This window comes from Fistularia commersonii, chromosome 7, assembly GCF_037954325.1.
Source record: "Fistularia commersonii isolate RoL2024-O1a breed Wild chromosome 7, RoL_Fcom_v1.0, whole genome shotgun sequence".
Taxonomy (NCBI): Eukaryota; Metazoa; Chordata; class Actinopteri; order Syngnathiformes; family Fistulariidae; genus Fistularia; species Fistularia commersonii.
The window spans coordinates 2,769,968-2,789,958 of NC_141290.1; the positions used below are offsets into that span (position 1 = coordinate 2,769,968).

Genomic DNA, 19,991 nt, shown 5'->3' on the forward strand with positions numbered 1-19,991 from the left:
TGATTAAGAACATATTAATGTCCTATGGCTTTAAAATAAATACATGCAAGTGAAAACTGGCTAGTTATTAATGCCCTGTAATTAACGACTGACACCCAGAACTCATTTTTGCACGTATTTTGCAAAACATTATCGAGATGACCGGTTTCAAACTTTTGGATTTGGTCTACATTCTTGGCCGGTGAATCAGCAGAGCGAGGTGCCGCGTAAAAACACGTTCGGCATTTTTTTTTTTGGTCACGGTGAGTAACAGCGGAAGAATGCACTTGTCGAGATCTGCGTAACTTCAAAAAAAAAATGAAGAATTAGCAAGTAACACCCTAGGTTGGTTGTTGCAGAGGAGACGCTGCAGTTGCAGAATATTTATTTCTAAGTATGAATAACTAGTGGCTGCAGAAAGGGATGGATCATTCAACAATTCCACGTTTGTCTGAAGAAAAACAACTGTGTCTTCGTTGACTTTCAAATGACGTGTTTGAAAAACTGTCCTGCGCTGTCCAAGGGGATCTTCAACAAAAACTCCAAGACATGGGAGAAAACTGTCAATCTTAAGTGCAATTATAGGGTGGCACAATATATTTATGGATCGAATACTACCACAATACTGTGTCGTGGATAGTATATGGGTTCCGAAATGCAGAATGAAATTTAAAAATTTAAAAATAAAAATAGAAATTCCCACCAAAATATATTGAGAAAAACGTAAAAAAAATGGCGGGAAATAAAATTCTTTCAAAAGGTGCAACAAAAAAAAAAGGAGAAATTGCCACCAAAATAGACTGGTGTATTTTACCTGACAAATTGATTACATCATAAAATTATATATATATATATATATATATAATTTTATATATATATATATCCAGAACAACATCCCAGCTCACTGTACTGGGGTGATGCCATGGTTTATATAGATGCCAAACAAGATCTATGATGCGATTTTCCCGCGGTCTTCCTTGGCCACAGTTACACAAAATAAAACCTGGACTCCTGCATTTGTGCTTTTCCAGCTTTAAATGATTTTCAGTGAGCTATTTGGATCCCGAGGGAGACCCTGGGCCGCCGACAGCGGGCAGTTGGGTGTTTGTTTGTGTGTCGGGTAGCGGTGAGGGTAGTGTGTGTGCGTGTGTGTGTGTGTGTGTGTGTCGGGGGCGGGTCACCTGATCGTCATGAATCTAGCACTCCCTCGGCTCGGGTTTCACAGGACAGACATGTGACGTGTTTACTGTCGGGGGACTTTTCTTCAGCCACCTGCGGTGCCAAGCTGCTAAAATACAACTCTAATAAACGACCGGTTTGGAAGGGAGACGACCACATCGACCAGACTCCAGGCATCTGCCATACTTCTTTGCAAGACATGACATTCTTAGCCTGTTCCAGCCTTAAGCAAACACACATTGTTCTTCCTCTTTGTTAAAGTGGACCGCTCTTCGATCAGCTCTGCGTCGAACAATGGACACGTCAAAATGCGCATGTCTCGATACACATGCAGAAAGATAACTGGAAACCGGAAACGACGGTTAGATTTCAAGACGAAGGGACAGACGCTCGTGACGATCTGAATCGTACGGAAACGCCACTTTGTCCAAAGTCGCCGGGGAAGTGCTGCGGTGCGTACGTGCGTACACGTTCGGCAAAGGCAGCCGGTTGTTGTGCCGTACTTGATAAATGTGACATCCACTGTTGCTACAATTATTGGCAAAGTCAACAGTTTTGCACATCACTTGTGACGTGACCCAATCGCAAAGTCGTTGCAGATTATTATTAGATATTTTCAGAGGTCTGCCGGGTACTTTGTTTGGGAAGAATTGCCACTTCGGCCTGTGTCTCACTCGTGCACTCGACTGCGTGCACCGGTGAGTCGGCGAGCGGACCCGCGCTAAACTAGCCGGCAAACAAATGTCGAAAGAGCCAACGATGAGACTCCAGAAGGGTCTCGGAGCGGCGGCAAAAAGAAGAGCTGCATTCAAAAATAAACAGCGTGACGACTCTTTAACCTCCTAAGGCTCAGTGGCCACATACGTGGACAGCACTTTCTAGCTCTTGTGTCCACAAGCGAGTGCACGGTGGAATTGTGGGTGTTTTGGACACATATGTGGGCAAAACAATGTTTTATATTTTGTTTCATTAGTTTTAACTCTCCAAAAGGGGCAAAAATGGAATTTTAAGATAAGATAAGACAAGAACGAACAACTTTATTTATCCCGAAGGAAATTGTTGTGCCAGAGTTTCAAGCAAAACATAACAATAATAGATAATAGTAGGAAGGAGGGAGAATAAGAAATACAATAAAATATAAAGTGTCAAAGTTAAGGCTATCAAGTGTTTTAAGGTCTTAAAAAGTACAGACATTTGAATATTCCCTTCGGCTGAAGGAAGAGGAATTAAAAAGTCTGACAGCCTCAGGTAGGAAAGACCTCCTGTGGTGTTCAGTGGAGATCCTTGGTGGACTTTAACATGTTGTTTTTACTCTATGACATTCAAAACATGTTCATAAATGTGTGTGTATGTGTTATCAATACATACAAAAGCAGTCGGGGAAAAAACTGCTGTGTTCAAGTTGGAAATAAAGAGTTTTTTATTCTGTTACACAAAGGTGACTTAATTGTGTTTTATGGAAGTTAGGAACAAGAGTCCACATATGCGGACATCATTTTTCTCGAAAAGTACATCATATCAAAGGATAATGCTTAGTTTTTCTTCTAATTAGGTTCCAATAAGCCCAAATAGCAAAAAAGAAACAAAAAAATGCATGTAAATAAACAGCTTGGGCCTTAGGAGGTTAAACCGCTGCTTCATCGCAGCAGGTGATTCACACGCTCCGCTCCGGCGCTGCGTAATATGCGTGGAGACCGAGCACCGAGTCCAACGTCATACCTTTGAGACAACATCTCCCACGGAGTTACACCACCAGCCGGAGCTGTCAACGTGAAGCGGGATGGAATTTGCAGACAAATCCAAACCCTACGGTTGGAACGTCACGGAAGAAATCGATCCTCATCGGACAAGGCTTCGTTCAGGCGCGCCCGTGGGAACCGCAGCCTCGGCTTCTCGTTGAAATCTTCTTGTCGCGGCGACCGGCAATGTGGTTTCCGAATATAACGGGATAACGGTTATGTTCGGAAACTCGCCACGGGTCAGTAGGAGTGAAGAAGCCTCTCGGATGAGGGGCTGAAACATCTTCATGTGAAGAAATTCAAGTCCAGTTGGCACGACAAGAAGATTTCAACAAGAATCCACCGTGACCTGGGTGATTGAGAACCTCCACAGACAAGCCTCAGCTTCCATTTCTGGTTTTCTGCTACCAAAGTCCATCTTCTGCTGCCTCTCTCATCTCGAACCAGGCGACGCGTTTTCCCCGAAACCTCTGACGAGGTTGGGTGAGAATCCCAGGAGCTCTGGGAGATACAACCACGCCGTGTCATCTCCATCCAGCGCCATTGTTTGGTGTGATCTACTGCAGGTCCTCTAGTTGGATCTACTCAGTTGTTCTTCCTCATCCAGCATCATTTGAAACTGGCTAAAATGTTTAAAACGTATTTTTAAAATGTCATCTCCCACTTGCAAATTGTTTTTGGCAAAGCCTCCCCGGTGATTTGGGCCTTTAAATTATCTTTAACTATGAGAACTATGACAAAAGGTCACCTTGGGATTTAAGACCATGAGACTGACTGATGAAAATGACTTGATCGGGTGATCTTGGGGTGAAAAAAAACGGTTTTTAATCATTTTTTCAATTACTTGAATTTCATTTTGCAATGAGTTGAAACCGGCTGTATGTTGCTAACGCGCTCGTGCGTAGATGATGGGATTTGTAGTTCTTGACAACACATTTGTAGTTCTTGACAACCCACGTTTCGCCGCTTTACATTTCAACAAAAAAAAAGTGCGAAGTTCGGGTTTTTAAACTACGAACCGCGAAGAAAGTTTCCTCGGCGGTTTCATTTAAGAGATAACCGGCGTTACCGGTGTTTTTTTGTTTTAACCCTAGCATCGGAAAACCGCCTTTAACCGAATGAATGAGCATCGTTGACGAAACCGAAAAAAGGAACGTTGAATAAACCGCTGCGTCACTTAAAACACGGTTCTTGTTTATCGCCGTTTATCCCCTCACATGGAAAAAATAACACTTTCCCCTTCACGGAAGGAGGGAAGGGAATAAAAAGACGGTTCGGAGAGTAAACGGAACTTACCGGCGGGGAAGTTGGAGGAGGGTCGGCGGGGAGGGGGGCGTCCGTCAGCGGGTCACCGCTTCCGTCCTCCGGTCCGGAGCGGAACGGCGGGGCGAAGCGGCCGAACTTCGCTGGATGTTGTTTCTCTCTGACTTAAAACTAAAGTTCGAGAGCTCAAAACCCAAAGTTCACGTCCGGTCACAAACTCAGACGTTGCTAGCGGCTTCCTCTCTTGCCTTTATCTTCACCTTTTTCTGTTTACATAAAAAAAAGTTGGTTTTTTGAAAAGCCGCGACGTTGCTGCCACCTAGTGGTCACTTATGATATCGCAGAGGAAACAGTCAAAAGAGAAGAGAAGAAGAACAACTTTATTTCTCTCGAAGGAAATTGTTGTGCCAGAGTTTCAAGTAAAACATAAAAACAATAAATAATAGTTGGTAATTGTATAAACAGTAAAAAAAAAAATGGGGGAATAATGGGAGAATAAGAAATACTAATAAAACTATAAAGTGTCAAAGTCAAGGCTATAAAGTCTTGACTTTAAGATAAGATAAGATAAGATAAGATAAGATAAGATAAGATAAGATAAGAATAAGAATAAGAACAACTTTATTTATCACGAAGGAAATTGTTGTGCCAGAGTTTCAAGTAAAACATAACAATCATAAAGAACCGTAGGAAATTGTATAAACAGTAAAAAAAAAAAGGGGGGGGAATAAGAAATACAAATAAAACTATAAAGTGGCAAAGTCAAGGCTCTAAAGTCTTGACTTTAAGATAAGATAAGATAAGATAAGATAAGATAAGATAAGATAAGATAAGATAAGATAAGAATAAGAACAACTTTATTTATCCTGAAGAAAATTGTTGTGCCAGAGTTTCAAGTAAAACATAACAATAATAAATAATAGGAAATTCTATAAACAGTAAAAAAAAAGGTGGGGGGGGGGGAAGAAATACAAATAAAACTATAAAGTATCAAAGTTTAAGATGAGATAAGATAAGATAAGATAAGATAAGATAAGATAAGATAAGATAAGATAAGATAAGATAAGACTTTTTTGACCCCCTTTTCGGGACATTCGTTAGTCAAAGCAGCGCAACAATTATTTAGATTTATATTCATATTTATTGATATTTTTATTAGAGACAATTAAAAGGGCGAAGACAGTAATAAGGATAGGAACAGAATGACAAGGATAAGGATAAACAGCATGAGAACGGAGTGACAACAATGAGGATAAATATAAATAATAAGGATAAAAATAGGTGGCAGAGTGACAAAAACAAAAAGGATAAAAAATGGGTAACAGAATGACAGCTGGAAAGATAAAAATAAATTACAAAAGGAACAAAACAAGAATCAAAATAGGTGGCAGTGTGACAACAACAAAAAGGATAAAAATAGATAACAGAATGACAGAAGCAAGGATGAAAATAAATGAACACAAGTACAAAAATAGAACGACAACAACATTAAGGATTAGAAATAGGTAACAGCAAGGATTAGAATAAATAACAGTGACAACAACAATGATAAAAAGATACATTCATGTTTACTGCACAGATATATGTGTGTATGGTTAATCATATCAAAAATTGTACAAAAAAAAAAAAATCTTTTTAGTTCAGTACCTGCGTGCATTCATTCATTATTTACACTTTTTTCCACACTTTTTACAAAGAAAAATAAATTTGTCTCTCCTGTGTTATTTTCCATTTCTTTATTCACGTGTGTTTACGTTTGGTCACAAATGATTTTATTTATGAATTTACAAAGCGCAAATTGCAACCAGGCACAAATAAATGCATGTGCGGATTTTTCAGGCCGGTCCAATAAAAAAATATTAAAATTAGAGTATCTTCATGATCCATCTCCAACCATAACGTTCAGTGGAGACCCTCTGCTGCTGGAAAGAGACCAACCTGAGCGCCTGAGATTAAGGTTCATGGCCACAATTATTAATAAAGATATGTTACAAACAATAATACGATGTTTTACTGAGTGGAACTGTAAAATGTGTGTGTCTGTTTTTTTTGGATAGCATGATGTTCCATCCATGGCCTCTAGGGGGCGCCAGTGAGCCCCCGAATACTTTTGTTTTTGGTTTTTTTTTCGACTTTTTTAACGATATTTTTTTGTCTGGTTTTTCATCCGACCAGCTACGTTTCAAACCTCCCTGCATCTCCCTTCGCTTTCTATCCGTCTGTCTTTCGCTCACTCTTTTTCTAACCCAACCGGTCAATTCTGATTTGACTCGAAAAGGCGGAACTTTTACATCTGCAAATATTTTGTAAATATTAAAATCGGATAAGATGCAGGAGGCTTGTTGTTGTTGTTGTTGTTGTTGTTGTTGTTGTTGTTGTTGTTGTTGTTGTTGTTTCAAGCAGCAATAAGAAAATAATAATAAATGCACTTTCCATTTAAAATGAAAGGTTGATAATAAGTGAGATTTTTAGAATTTAGTCAGTTAGTCAATTCCCTATTCATGTAAGAAAAGATAAGATAAGATAAACTTTATTGATCCCCGTAGAGAAAATTCCTTTGTCACAGCAGTGTAACAGTTATAATGCAAAAAAAAAAAGGAAATAATTCTGAATATTAATATAAATAGAAAGACAGAAGACAGAAGATAGCAAGACAAAAAACATTCACAAATAGACAGTAGACAACAACAGGGATAACAATGGGCAACATCAAGGAACAGTGAGGGTGAAAAATACACAACTAGAACTAAACAAGTATATATATATATTGATGTGTAAATACATATATATGTTTACAAACACACACAAACACTGGCTGATCCTCTATATCATGGGGGTGTGAAACTCATCTTCACCAAGGGCCACATCAGCATAATGGATGCCCTCAAAGGGCCACATAAGACGGTAACAGTACAAATTTAACTAAATGTAATCAAATGCAATGTAAAATAAATTTAAGTGTTAAATAAATCTGAATTCGTCACTCATTCAAATCCAAAAATTTTACATATATATTCCCATTTTTCTTGAAACAGCCTTCCATCGGCATCAACTAGTCTCTTCCTGGACAATTAGCGGTCATTTGTATTTCTCAATTCCACTTGTTGAAAATGGCATTGGTGGAATTTGAATTGAGGGAAATGTAATTTATGGTCAATGCATGCGTTTGACTTCTTTATCTTATGACATCGAACCTTTTAAGGCAACATAAACTGACATTTGGGCCGCGAGCCTTGAGTTTGACAAATGATCTAGAGTTGAGAGGATGGGATACACATCTATATATATACATACATATATATATGTATGTATGTATATGTATATATATATATATATATATATATATATATATATATATATATATATATATATGTGCGTATATACATATATATGTACAGTATACAGTAAGAATATATATACAGTAAGTTAGCCCTCACCGTGGCCCCCAAAAAAGGTAGAAATGCTGTGATAGCGGTGTTCAGAAGAAGCGCAGTCGATCTGAAAAAGGAAATACAGGCTAAATAGCAGTGTTGAGACTGACATGACACATTCATTCATTCATTCATTCATTCATTCATTCATTCATTCATTCATTCGTTATCGATACAGAGCAAAGGGTTTATGAACAGAGTTTCTGGGAACAAGTATGGGTGCATAAAACACGCTAACAAACAAACGCACGAGCTTTTTTACGTTGTGGTGTTGTAGCATAGCAGTAGTCGTGTGTGCTACTCCGCGTTGCTAACATGGTTCATCGTTGCGTTCTCTTTTTATAACGTTTTTTTTTGTGCATTTTCAGTAAGCTAGCCCTCATTATGGCTCATTATTGAAAAGATGATCTCATGCCAATAATAACAGCAGCGCTAAAAGTTACATGCTAATAACCGACATGACACATTCATTCATTCGTTATCGATATAGGACAGAAGGCAGATGAACTTCCAATCCAATTTTGAATCGAGATACGAATGAGCCTGTGTGCACAAACACGCAAACAAACAAACTCGTTTTCTGTGTTGTAGCGTAGCTTCAGTCGTGCGTGCTACTCCACTTTGCTAATGTGGTTCACCGTTATGTTTTCCTTTTATGACACATTTTTGTGCTTTTTTCAGTAAGCTAGCCCTCATGATGGCTCCCGAAAAAGTTAGAAATGCTAGTGATAGCATAGCGGTGTTCAGAAGTCGACACTTCTGAACACATTCTGGAAAAGGAAATAATAGCTAAAGGTAAAAGCGCTGTTGTTGTCACAGATCTCTCCAAGCGCTAGGACACCGCTAAGCTAACCGTCTGTATGATCCTGGAGAACCAAGATGCGCTAAAGACGGCTGATTTGGCTAAAAGTGCAACAACGTTAACCAAGCAAAGGTCTCAAGTTTTACAAGGAGTAGAGAAGTGTGTGTTAGTCTGGATGACTGACAGACAGCTAGCTGGAGATGTTAGCATTAGCGAGGCCTCATATACAAGAATGCGCTACTTTTGCTAATTTAGTGAAGAACAGCAAAACATAGCAATAATTAAGGTTACCTTTAATTCTTTTCTGTATTTTTGCCACAAATAAACCCATGAAAAATTACATACGAGTGTGTTTTTTGTTTTTTTTTGGGTGCAGAACAGATCCATGGGATTTTTGTTGGTTTCTATGGAAAAAATTTATTGTTTTATGTTCAACAAATTCTATCCGCAAGCTGAGGTTCTACTATATTTATTGGGGGTTGCTAAGCCCGGAGGGAACCCAGGGAGTAGAAAAGTTAGTTTGGATGAATGACAGATAACTTGCTGGAGATAGCGTTAGCATTAGCGAGCGTCTCATATGCCAGAAGGCTTTACTTTTGCTGATTTAGTGAGTCCAAGTGCTGGCAAGAAGCGAAAGAACAGCAGAATTACAGCAATAATTCAAGTTATCGTTAATTCCTTTCTGTATTTTTGGCCATGAAAAGTTTAAAAAAAAAGCGCAGTTGTTTTTTTGTGATTCGTTTAACGAATTAAATCCTCCGCCGATATCTTCTAAACCCGAATAATTGAACGTATTCATCGCACAGTCAGCTCAGGTATGAAGCTCCTAACAAGCCTGACATAGAGCTTCCTACCCCACACACACACACACACACACACACACACACACACAACTCCCCAGCCTTCCCATCGAGCTATCGTCCGCTGCCAGACGGCCCGGTGCGGCCGATGCGAGTCTGGCTTCCTGTCAGCGCGGTGTGGAGCGGCGCTCTGCCCCGTCATGCGGCGGCGGGGACATGAGAAGCCGGTCTGTGCTGCAGAATAAGGAAGTAGTGTTTCGGAAAAACCAGCAACCGCTTCGCCCACCTCCTCCCGCCCTCCTCCTCTCTTCATATTCTCTCTCTCGCCACCTTCGCTGCATCCAACTTGAGATTATGTAATGCGTTTTAAAAAAAAAAAGGCGTCCAAAAACGCCCCCGTGAAGCGAGTTTCTGTCCTCGCCGCGGCGACGGGCGCCCTATCGATGCACATCATGGGAGTTAATGTCCGCCGACAAACCCGCCTTTGTTTCTCTTTTTGGCCGCCTCCGGAGAGGAACAAGAGAGGAAGAAGGCCCTGAGACTGAGCTTAAAAAAAAAAATAAAAATAAAAAAAAAAAAAAAACGGCAAAAACAATCGAATGAAAGAGACGGCGAGGAGATTCAGAGAGGAAAGCCGAGGAAGAGCGGGGTTGTTCAACCGTGAGCGCTTTGGCCGAGGACGCCTCCAGGAACAGGACGCTTTCTCTGTCTCTGGTGGATGTCGGGGGTCACCAGGTTCACCAACCGCTCTGTTTTCTCACCCTCAACCTTTCTGGCCCCCCCACTTTACCGCTCACAAAAGAGGCGACCCTCCTCTCAAAGAAAAGGGGGTTATTTTCTTTCAATCCAGACCCTGTTTTCTTCTGTCAAACCCCGCTAACACGTCGGTCAGTCCATGTTATTCACCGCTAGGAACCGAAGGTGAGCCCTCCTGCAGGCCCCCCCCCCCCCCCCCCGCTCCTTGCTAACTATCAGGTTATTTGTTGATTTTTATTTATTTTTATTTATTTATTTTTCTTAAATAAGGAAGGCTTGCACAGGGGCTATGCTAACCTTCTCTATCGTTCCACTTTTAGCAAATGTGTCAGAGAACTTCCACATTTTAATTTTTTTTTTTTTATATATTTTTCAACAGGGGGGGTGGTGCTCCTAAGATTATATTTGATTTTTATCACTTTTTTTTTTTTTTTTTTTAATAAGGAACGCTAAATGAATTAGTATGTCATCCCTGCACAGGGGCTATGCTAATCTTCTCTGCATTATTCCAATTTCAGTAAATGTATAGAGAACTTACACATTTACATTTCTTTATATTATTTTTCAACGGGAGGGGGGGGTTGTGCTCCTAAAATGATCTTTGATTTTTATCCCTTTTTTTTCCTGATAAGGAACGCTAAATGAATTAGCATGTCATCCCTGCACAGGGGCTATGCTAATCTTCTCTGTATTGTTCCTGTTTCAGTAAATGTATGAGAGAACTTACATTATTTTTTAGGGGGGAGGGGGGGTTGTGCTCCTCAAATGATCTTTTATTTTTATCACCTTTATTCTAATAAGGAACGCTGATTGAATCAGTATGTCATCCTTGCACAGGAGCTATGCTAATCTTCTCTGCATCGTTGCAGTATTAGTATATGTGTCAGAGAACTAACACTTTTTTTTTGTTTTGTGCTCTTCACATTGAAGTGACTGGACTGAGCTCCTCCAACTTTCTTTATTTTTATCAGTGGCGATTTTTTACCACTGTTGTGGTACTATTTAATGACCTTTGCACTAAACTATACAAAGAAAAAACCTCTGCTACTACATTCTCATGCCGTCAAATATCTGTTTGTATGTGCATGTACTTCTTACTTCAGACCTCACAATTTAATGTTTGAGGTTTAATGTAACAGCGCACTTTACTGCTAATTTGCACTCTATCATTACTATTATTATTTTGTTAATTTCACATCTTCGCCATTCCTCTGTGGCTGGATTGTGCTCCTCAAATTATCTTTGATTTTATTCACCGTTGTTATTTTTGGGGGTGGGCTTTTGCTCCTCAAACTATTTTTGGTTTTCATCGCTGTTTATTTTTGTTGTTGTTCTGAAGGGGCTGGATTGTGCTCCTCAAACTATCTTTGTTTTTCATTTCCTGCCTAGTTTAAGTCATTTCTTGGCTTTCAGGAAATTTTATGCTGTATTGAAAGAGTTTAATTAGCTATTTGTTTCCCATTTCCAGGAAACATCGTAAAAAAATATAATAAAACACATCCATATATCATGTTTTCCGACACATAGCGGCTTTAACATATGTGCAACCCATCACGTACTGTAAATCCCCATCCTGTTCTTTCCAGGTTTAGCGAGCCAAGTTGCAGAAAAACCCTCCTCAAATTGAACTTAATTCAGGTTCTAAATCTCACAGTGACGTGGCAGAAAAAGAAACGTCTCCCCTTTTTTAGCGTCCTTTGGCTGAACTGAGAGCAAAACCAGACCACTTCCCCTATTCGTCGAGCGACGCCGTCGATGCACGACTTTGTCGTTTCGCTTTCACAACATCCCTTTTCGCAATCGTCGGGCGGCAGAGGCTCTGTCGCAGGGACGATCTGCTTTATTCACCTTTTTCAGCAAAAAAAACAAAACAAAAAAAAAAAGGTCTTTTAAAATAACCAATCTAGGATCTCTCACACAAGTGCAGTTTGGATTGACTCACTGAGCCCTCTAGTGGCCAGATGCGGTACTACATGCGTGAGTTTTCTATACTGTGTGGTGTATATTTACGCTGAATAAATATTAAACTAGAGGGCCTTGTATGACCAGCACCTCGGGTGTATATAAATAAAATAGTTTAAATAAATGAAGATTAAAAATAATGGAAAATATTTGAATTGATTTTTAATCTTGCGATGGAGTGAAAGTCGGGTGGTGGATAATTTACCCTTAAATGTGCACCTGGAAGTTGAGAAAAAGCGATTTAAATCACTCTCATCTTATTTCTTTTTTTATTTAATGAATTAAACTTAACGTGTATAAATTTGCTAATTCGTACCGAGGACATAAATTAAACTACTGTTGTTTTGTGTTTGTTTTTGGTTTTTCTTGGCGCCTGTCAGAATGATTGACAGAGACGTCACAAACAAAACAAACGATTCATCCATTACAGGAAAAACCAAAGAGTGATTTGTAGATCTGGAGAAGACGTCCCGCGGATAATCTGCTCCATTTTGTCCAGACGTGTTTGTCCAGACCGCAGCTATCAGTGCGGCTCAAACATCCACATATATACATTTATATTTAGTGAGCCAGACCTGACGGCCATAAAGCGGCCATTCACTTCCACTGAGAAGCTGCAAGAAAAAAAAAAAAAACGCAGCCCTCCCACTTGATAGACTGCAAGAGACTGTGTCAACACACACACACACACACACACACACACAGACATGCAAACACACAACTGCTTTTCCCCTAACGGATAACTGGAGGAGATGCTCAGCCAGGACTGTGTGAAAGAAGGCCTTATGACAGGCCACATACAACACACACACACACACACACACACACACACACACACACACTAAAATTCATGTTAACAGTTTTTGTGTCGAACTGTCCCCCCCCCCCATATGAAAAAAGTATTTGGCATTTATTGCTTCACGTTCCTGTCAGTTATTCACCGATTCGTGAGTTAGCGCCAAAAAATATTCAAAAATAGCGAAAAATGTCCCAAAGCTCGAGAAAAAAAGTGAAATGAAGGTCGTTTTATCCTTTGGAAGTCGAATATGAACCTTCTGATTCAACCGGTTGGGGTAGAAAGAGAGAGAGAAGGACAGGGGTTTTAAGAAGATGATTTCATGCTAATAATAACAGCAGCGCTAACAGTTACATGCTAATAACTAACATGACACTGACATTCGTTCTTTCATTCGTTATTGATACGGAGTAGAAGGCTAATAAACTTCCGATCAGATTTTTAGATACGAACGAGCCCGGGTGCAGGAACACGCAAACAAACAAACTCGCAGGCTTTCTGCGTTCCTACTCCACGTTGCTAACATGGTAGCTAACATTGTGTTCTCTTGTTGTAACTTTTTTTGTCCTTTTTTTTTAGTAAGTTAGCCCTCATTATGGCTCCGGAAATAGTTAGAAATGCTAGTGATCGCGGTGTTTAGAAGTTGATCTGAAGAAGGAAATAATAGCTAAAGGTGAGAGGTTGGTGTCACAGATCTCTCCAAGCGCTACGACAAGGCTAAGCTAACCATCTGTATGATCCGCTAAAGATGGCTGAAGTGACTAAAGGGGTGACCATGTGAACCAAGCAAAGGTCACAAGTCTTAGAAGAAGTAGAAAAATGAGTGTTAGCTTGGATGGGTGAAAGATTTCATGCTAGAGATAGCATAGCGTTAGCATTAGCGTGAGTCTCATTAGCGAGAAGGCTTTACTTTAGTTGATTTAGTGAAGAAAACAAAGGATACAAGTGCTGGCAAGAAAACAAAGAACATAATGAAGGTTATCTTTAATTCCTTTCTCTAGTTTTGCCACAAAAAAGTTAAAAAGAGTCCCGTTTGTTTACTAGGTGGAGAACAGAGCGATGGGATTTGCGTTGTTTTCCATAGGGAAAATCGATTCATATCGCCGGCTCAGGGAGCTAGCCTAGCGCTAACAATAAACATACTCAGAAAGAAAGGTTATTCTCAAACAAATAGTCTGGAAATTGGGAGTAGGTTCACTTTTGGGGACTCCAGGGACCACGTTAGCATACGTGCAATCATACATGTTTTGATGCATTCAGGTGCGTATTTCCGAGCAGGCGCATCAGCACTTTTCCCGAGCTTAAAAATGTGTCACCTTCAGGGGAAAAGAAACAAACAAACAAAAAAAAAAAAAAAAAGCCCCAGCCCTGTTCCAGCCGGTCCCTCCCGACTTCCCCCCGCGTCAGCAATATTTCAGCTTGTTTCCAGCGTGCGGCTGCTCATATTTGGATAATTTGAGGTGGAGAAGAGAGGAAACACAAGCATCAGTGTGTGGACCTCCCTCGTCCTGTGAGAGAAGGCCTTCAGGAGGCCTCGCGCTGCACGGCTGGAAGCGCAGCTGGAACGCAGGGATGTCGCGTCGTGGGTTTGTTTACATGGATTTGAACGTCATTGTAAACAGCCTTAATGGCCATATCGAATAACTTTTATATATTTGAATTTGTTTTGACACTCCTGTCTTTTACGTTATGGATTGCTTCTATCCCCGAGACAGGAAAATATTGTTTATTATATTATATGGTATTCTATGAAACTAATATTATTATTATTGTCACTAAAATTTGAAAAAATTGAGGAAGAACTTTCTCACTTTACTTTTAGATCAGTTTGATGGAAGGTGCTCCATGAATAATAATAAAATTATTCAATACATGATGATGATTATTATCATAAGTATTAGCGTCATTATTATCATTATCATTGCCACAATCATAATAATAAGAAGACTTATTATAATTGTTATTATTATTTTTACATCATCATTATTCTGATATATTTACTTTTAATACTGTGAACATTTTACTTTTTATTATTAGTATGGTGACCATTATTATTGTCATCATTCTTCTATTTATTCACATCATTATGGTTATATGTATATTTACAATTATTACCATAGTTGTTAATGTTGTTACCTCTATTATTATTATTATTATTGTTATTAGTGTTGTTGTACTTTGCTATTTTTATGATGATCATTACCATTTTTGATATTATTTTCTTTTTACGATTAGTCACAATTAATATTGCTGTCATCATTATCATTGTATAAATATATTGTTATTATTACATATATTATTATTCTATAGTTTTTTTATGAAGATCATTACCAATTTTTGATGTCATTTTTACTATTTTTGTCATCATTGTTATTACTACATATATTGATATTATATTAATCATTTTCAACATTATGATTTAAATCGCTATTAATATTGTTGTCATCATTATTATTTTATATCATTATTATTATTGCATTTATTATCATTATTAATAATAGGAATATATTTATGTTGCAACGTAAGAAAATCTAACCCCCAAAAATCTTGAAAAATGAGCAAAAAATGGTAAAAATAATTGGAATATTTTTTTCGATAGCCATCCACGCTGAAAAACAATTGCGTCGTCATCGATTGACAAATGACTCTTCTTATGACTCATTCAAGGCCAAAATAGCCGTCGCCGTCACTTACGGAAGGGGTAACTCGGCACTATAGCCTAGCGCACCGTCTATTTGCACGGCAGAGTGCCGACACACACACACACACACACACACACACACACACACACACACACATCGTCTATTTGCAGACGACCTGTATGTCTTATTATAGAGCCAAGCCAACACATGAGGCCGATATGCTCCGACACCCTCCAGGGAAAGCAGGGACGATGTTTGACGTTTGGACTTCCTGTCCGGCCTGAAGACGAGCGGGGGTTCGAATAATAATGATCAAATAATAAAAAAAAAAAAAATTCAGATCACAGTATTTCATCTGAATCCAACGATTACACTTTATATTCAGCATTTGCAATAGTTTTATACCATATGATCGATTCATGGCGAATAATGCATAGCGGGCGTTTGTGTATCACCTGTTTCGATAAACCAATAACTTAGATCGGAATATTGATATTTTCTTTTAAAGTGCATCTTTCTTTTCGCCGGCAGTCTGCGACGTTTCTGCGGTCTCGTCGTTCGTTCCTCCCGAAAAAGCTCTCCGGATGTTTTTTTTCAAGCTTGTAACGAAACGGCGTGACGGAAAGAGACGTTTTTCAAAACAAAATCCGGGATGTCTAATAAAAAAAAACATTTTATGTCCATACATGACACGAAAAGAGCGAGTCTTCTGTCCCGTTATCTGCGGCAAACCCTTTAGCTCCGGCATTGGTCGTCCTTCAATTATTACCTCCTTCTTCGATATCAAGTCCAATTTAGGAAATTGTGCAAGTTTGGATATATCATCCTCCATTTTGAAAGTGACGGGAGGAAAAAAATAAACAGATGGCTGGTCTTTACTTGCTAACTCTCGCCGAGAAGTCGCAAGAAGAAAAATTGGAATCATGAGCGCCCCCTAGCGTGAGGCAGGAGAACTGCGTGCCTCACGAAGCGCAAGGCCGTTTTATGATTGCTCAGCACAGGAAACTAGTAACGCACATATAGTTGTTGACAAGAAAAAAACACTACATTGGAAATGTTGTTCATATAGCAAAAGTGTTTCAACATTTCAATCGCGATATACAGAGAAAGCAATGCGGTCGCACTGCCAGTTTATGTGAAAATCCAGCAATTTTGAATAAAAAAAGTTCAGTAAAAAATACCTTTATATCACAAATCACTGAGAAATATAATCATTTAATTGGTTTATTTCTAGGATTGACAGGTGAGGCACGGGCCTCTCCTGCCTCCCCTGACTGCACGTCACTGGCCTATATATAAGAATGAGAGCATGAATGAGAGGGTGAATAGTTTGGCTAAAAAATGTGCGAATGACAGAGTGAATGGTTGCATGTCTCTATTTTATGTGTGAATGAAAGGGTGAGCAGCATCCAAAATGAATGAAATGAGGAAAGAAATGCAAGTTGCTTTTTTCACGTTTCAAATTGTGAATCCGCCATCAGCACGTAGACTAAAAGTATTTCGTTCACACAGAAGTTATATGTAACTCCTTAGGAAGCGGCTAGTTAAGAAGAAATAATGAAGTGACGCTCGAAACTCTTCATTTCTACTTTTTCCGAAGGAAAAACCCCTTCGCTATGAACAAGAAAGTACATTATATGGTTTTTAGAGCCGGAACAGCGAAGCTAATTGTCCGGTCGGCGCGAGACAAAGCTCATAGTAGGACTCCCGCTGACGTGAATGTGGCTGAATGAGTGTTTGTGAAGATGAATAACCCTTGTTGTCTCAGAACTTCTGCCACCGTGTGTAAAAGTGGAAAAAAAAAAAGAAAGAAAAACATGACGCCGCTCCGGCAGGAAACAGAAAAACGCTCCACAAACCGATCCTTTGTTTGACAAGTCAATTTTTCTGCCGTTGGCCGCGGAGCGACTCACGGATTTGGCCGCGACGTACCGGAGAAAACTCGCCAGTCGCCCTGCAGGACGGGGGTTACTAAGGTTGTAAGGGAGGGTTTCCAGGTGGTGTTACTATGAAAGCCGTTACTCATGTTTCCAACCGGATTAATCATCGGTTTTCAACGCTCACACACGCGTACAACAACGTAAAAACCAAGGGAATCGAGATATATGGCTACCCGGGCTATATGGAGTCTCCAGAAGCTGAGCGAGAGCCGGAGCATACCGAGTTCCCCTTCTGTGGAACCGTCCTTCGAGCCGCATCCGTTAGCGCTAAGCTAACCCCCAAAGGCTTCCCCCTCCTGGGGGATACCCCTTGATGCTTTTTGTCTCAGCTCACATCCCTTCATCCCCGCATGATAGGAACCTCGTAGCAATTCCCGAGTCCCTGAGCTCTCTTGGCGCGTGTTTTGATCTACAGCAGCACCTCACCACATGTCGACTATTAGATTTTGAATATCATCGCTATTTTTGTATCATGTCAGCTATTAGCATGTAAATTGTCAGCGCTACTGGGATCTATTTCCTCCGCGGTGAGGATTCTGCAGCCGAGGAGTCGCGAGAAGAAGCCCTGGAATCCGTAGCGCCCCCTGCCATGAGGCAGGAGAACTGCGTGCCTCACTTAGTGGCTCTTCACAGCTGCTTTATGATCGCTCAACACAAGAATCTAGAAAAGTTGTTGACAAAAAAATGTTGTTAGTATAGCATACATAGCATACTTTAATAGCGACACACAGAGAGACAGCTAAACAGTCTGCAGGGCATGCAAGCACTGAGCCGTCATTGAGGCTTAACAGTCGGCAGCCTCACCTCATGTCTCTGAACAGTAAAAGTAAAAATCAAGCTATTTTGATTAAAAAAAAAAAACCAATCAAAAACTGGTGAAGTTAAATGACCATTTTTTTCATGTTACATTTTTTACATTTAATACAAGAATACAATTTTTTTCCCCAAAAAATTTTACATTTTTTCTTTCCAAGATTAGCAAGTGAGGCAAGGCCTCTCCTGCCTCCCCTCTCTTGCGCGTCACAGCGCGACCAACTCTACAAAATAAGATCTATAAAGTTATCATGCTATCATTTAAGATTCAAAAATCAATTCTATTGTAAAGCCTTGCTACCAACACACTCAGTATCTTATTTATTTAAGCTAGATTTTAATCGACAGGGTTCCACTAGCTAACTAGTTGGAGAGTCTGATTCAAAACACGGCGTTTCAATTCTTCGCAGACGACGACGCTTTCAACAAGCCGGCCCGAATAAACGTCGCTCGGTCCATATCTTGATGTTTTTGCTATCTTTAGCATGAAGCTATCTGGAGTCTAAATAAAGAAGCATACATGGGTGGAGCCATGGGTGCCAACGTAGTGCCAAGGTGGCCATTATTTGTGCTATCGGGGTAAGTAACGCGACTTCTCGTGCAAAAAATATCGCCCCTAGAGCATCTTAACTGCTTTGCGAGACAACGCCATGCAGAAAAGGCGACGAGAGCCATTTCATTGGACTTTTCAAACGAGTACAATCAGAAACGAGGCTCCCGTTAGCATTTTCTCCACCGGAGAGGAAGCTCGCCTCTGGCTGTAAAACATACCGTCTTTTTTTCAGCCGTCGCCGACAACGAAGGTGTTGTTCACGAACGCCGCGGCTCCATCCGACGAGGTGTGTGGCCTCCGCCAAATTCCTACTGGCTGCAGTGTCTTCATTTTCAAACGGGAGTCATAATTTCCCTTTATGGAAATTTGGAAATTAGTTCCTGTAGTTGGACCAAATTTTTTTGTTTTTGACACCCGATGCATCGAATGATCCCCAGACGGAGCTTCGGTTTACACCCTGGTGACCTTGAAGAGGTCTCAAATGCGACTTTCGGCAAACAAGTTTTTTACATAATCGCATTTTAATGTTATTAATTCATTTGTTCAACCATTTATTGCAGTTTTTCTTTCACTGCAGCCTTCATCCAAGCTACCGCCAGCTCTTTTTGCATCTTTCGAAAGGAAAGAATTGCAAACCGTCCTCCGTAGCCTTCAAGTCCTCCTATTGGATGTTGCTTGATTTCTTTTTACTGTATTTTTTAAGCTGTTATTAACGTTAGCTTGATCCATTGTGCGCTTGTTTCGCTTCCCCTGACGGATTATCTCTCAACACAGCAGTTTGACAGTTTTAGTTGAACTTGGTTCCTGGAATTAGCCTCCTGATGGCTTTTTATCTTCTCCCTGCACTGCTTTGTGAAGAAACCCGTTAGCCGTTAGCTAACTTCGCGCTTATTTTCTCCGCAACGTTGACGTTCCTCCGCGAGCCCCGGAAGAGCCTCCGCCCAGAAGTCCTAGGACTTCTTCGTCGGCCCATTTCCCGCCGCTTCAGTCCAGTCAGTCGCAAGAAAATATCCGACCAGCGACCGTGCTCGCCATTAAAACGACGCTCGCAAGTAGCTGCTAAAGGGCGTTGCTACCGATCAACAAGCGCCTACAAGTTCCTGGGGGAACTTGGGGTACAAAGACCCCGGCTCGGAGTCGTAAGATGGTTCCTCCGGTGAGAAATCCAACAGCGGAACCACCGACCCGCTGATTCGCAGCACAAAAGCATCCATGTTTGTAAAAAAAACATCTCGTCGTATCGTCCTTCCACGCCGCGGCGGCGCTACGCGACACCTCGCCGACACGAACCACAACAGGGCAAACCCTCTATTTCTTTTTTTTTTTTTTTTTTTTC

At 40.3% G+C, this 19,991-nt stretch overlaps 1 protein-coding gene, 2 non-coding genes and 2 pseudogenes across 11 annotated transcripts in view; all 5 read right to left on the reverse strand.

The window, feature by feature from the left end:
* The window catches only part of ppip5k1b (diphosphoinositol pentakisphosphate kinase 1b), a 45,638-nt gene extending 39,353 nt beyond the window's left edge, over positions 1 to 6,285 (reverse strand). For all 9 annotated transcript variants that reach the window (XR_015106345.1, XM_086149162.1, XM_086149159.1 and 6 more), the window contains exon 1: positions 4,194 to 6,285. The gene's annotated coding sequence lies outside the window, so the exon portion shown is untranslated. The remainder of the gene's footprint in view (positions 1 to 4,193) is intronic.
* A 3,907-nt stretch (positions 6,286 to 10,192) lies between these two features.
* LOC147232343 (U6 spliceosomal RNA) lies at positions 10,193 to 10,292 on the reverse strand (annotated as a pseudogene).
* A 92-nt stretch (positions 10,293 to 10,384) lies between these two features.
* Positions 10,385 to 10,489, reverse strand: LOC147232344 (U6 spliceosomal RNA). The gene has a single exon (XR_015106433.1). It is a non-coding gene; the product is annotated as a U6 spliceosomal RNA (small nuclear RNA).
* Positions 10,490 to 10,576: 87 nt separating this feature from the next.
* On the reverse strand, positions 10,577 to 10,676 carry LOC147232345 (U6 spliceosomal RNA; annotated as a pseudogene).
* A 65-nt stretch (positions 10,677 to 10,741) lies between these two features.
* LOC147232346 (U6 spliceosomal RNA) lies at positions 10,742 to 10,847 on the reverse strand. The gene has a single exon (XR_015106442.1). It is a non-coding gene; the product is annotated as a U6 spliceosomal RNA (small nuclear RNA).
* Positions 10,848 to 19,991: the final 9,144 nt, after the last annotated feature.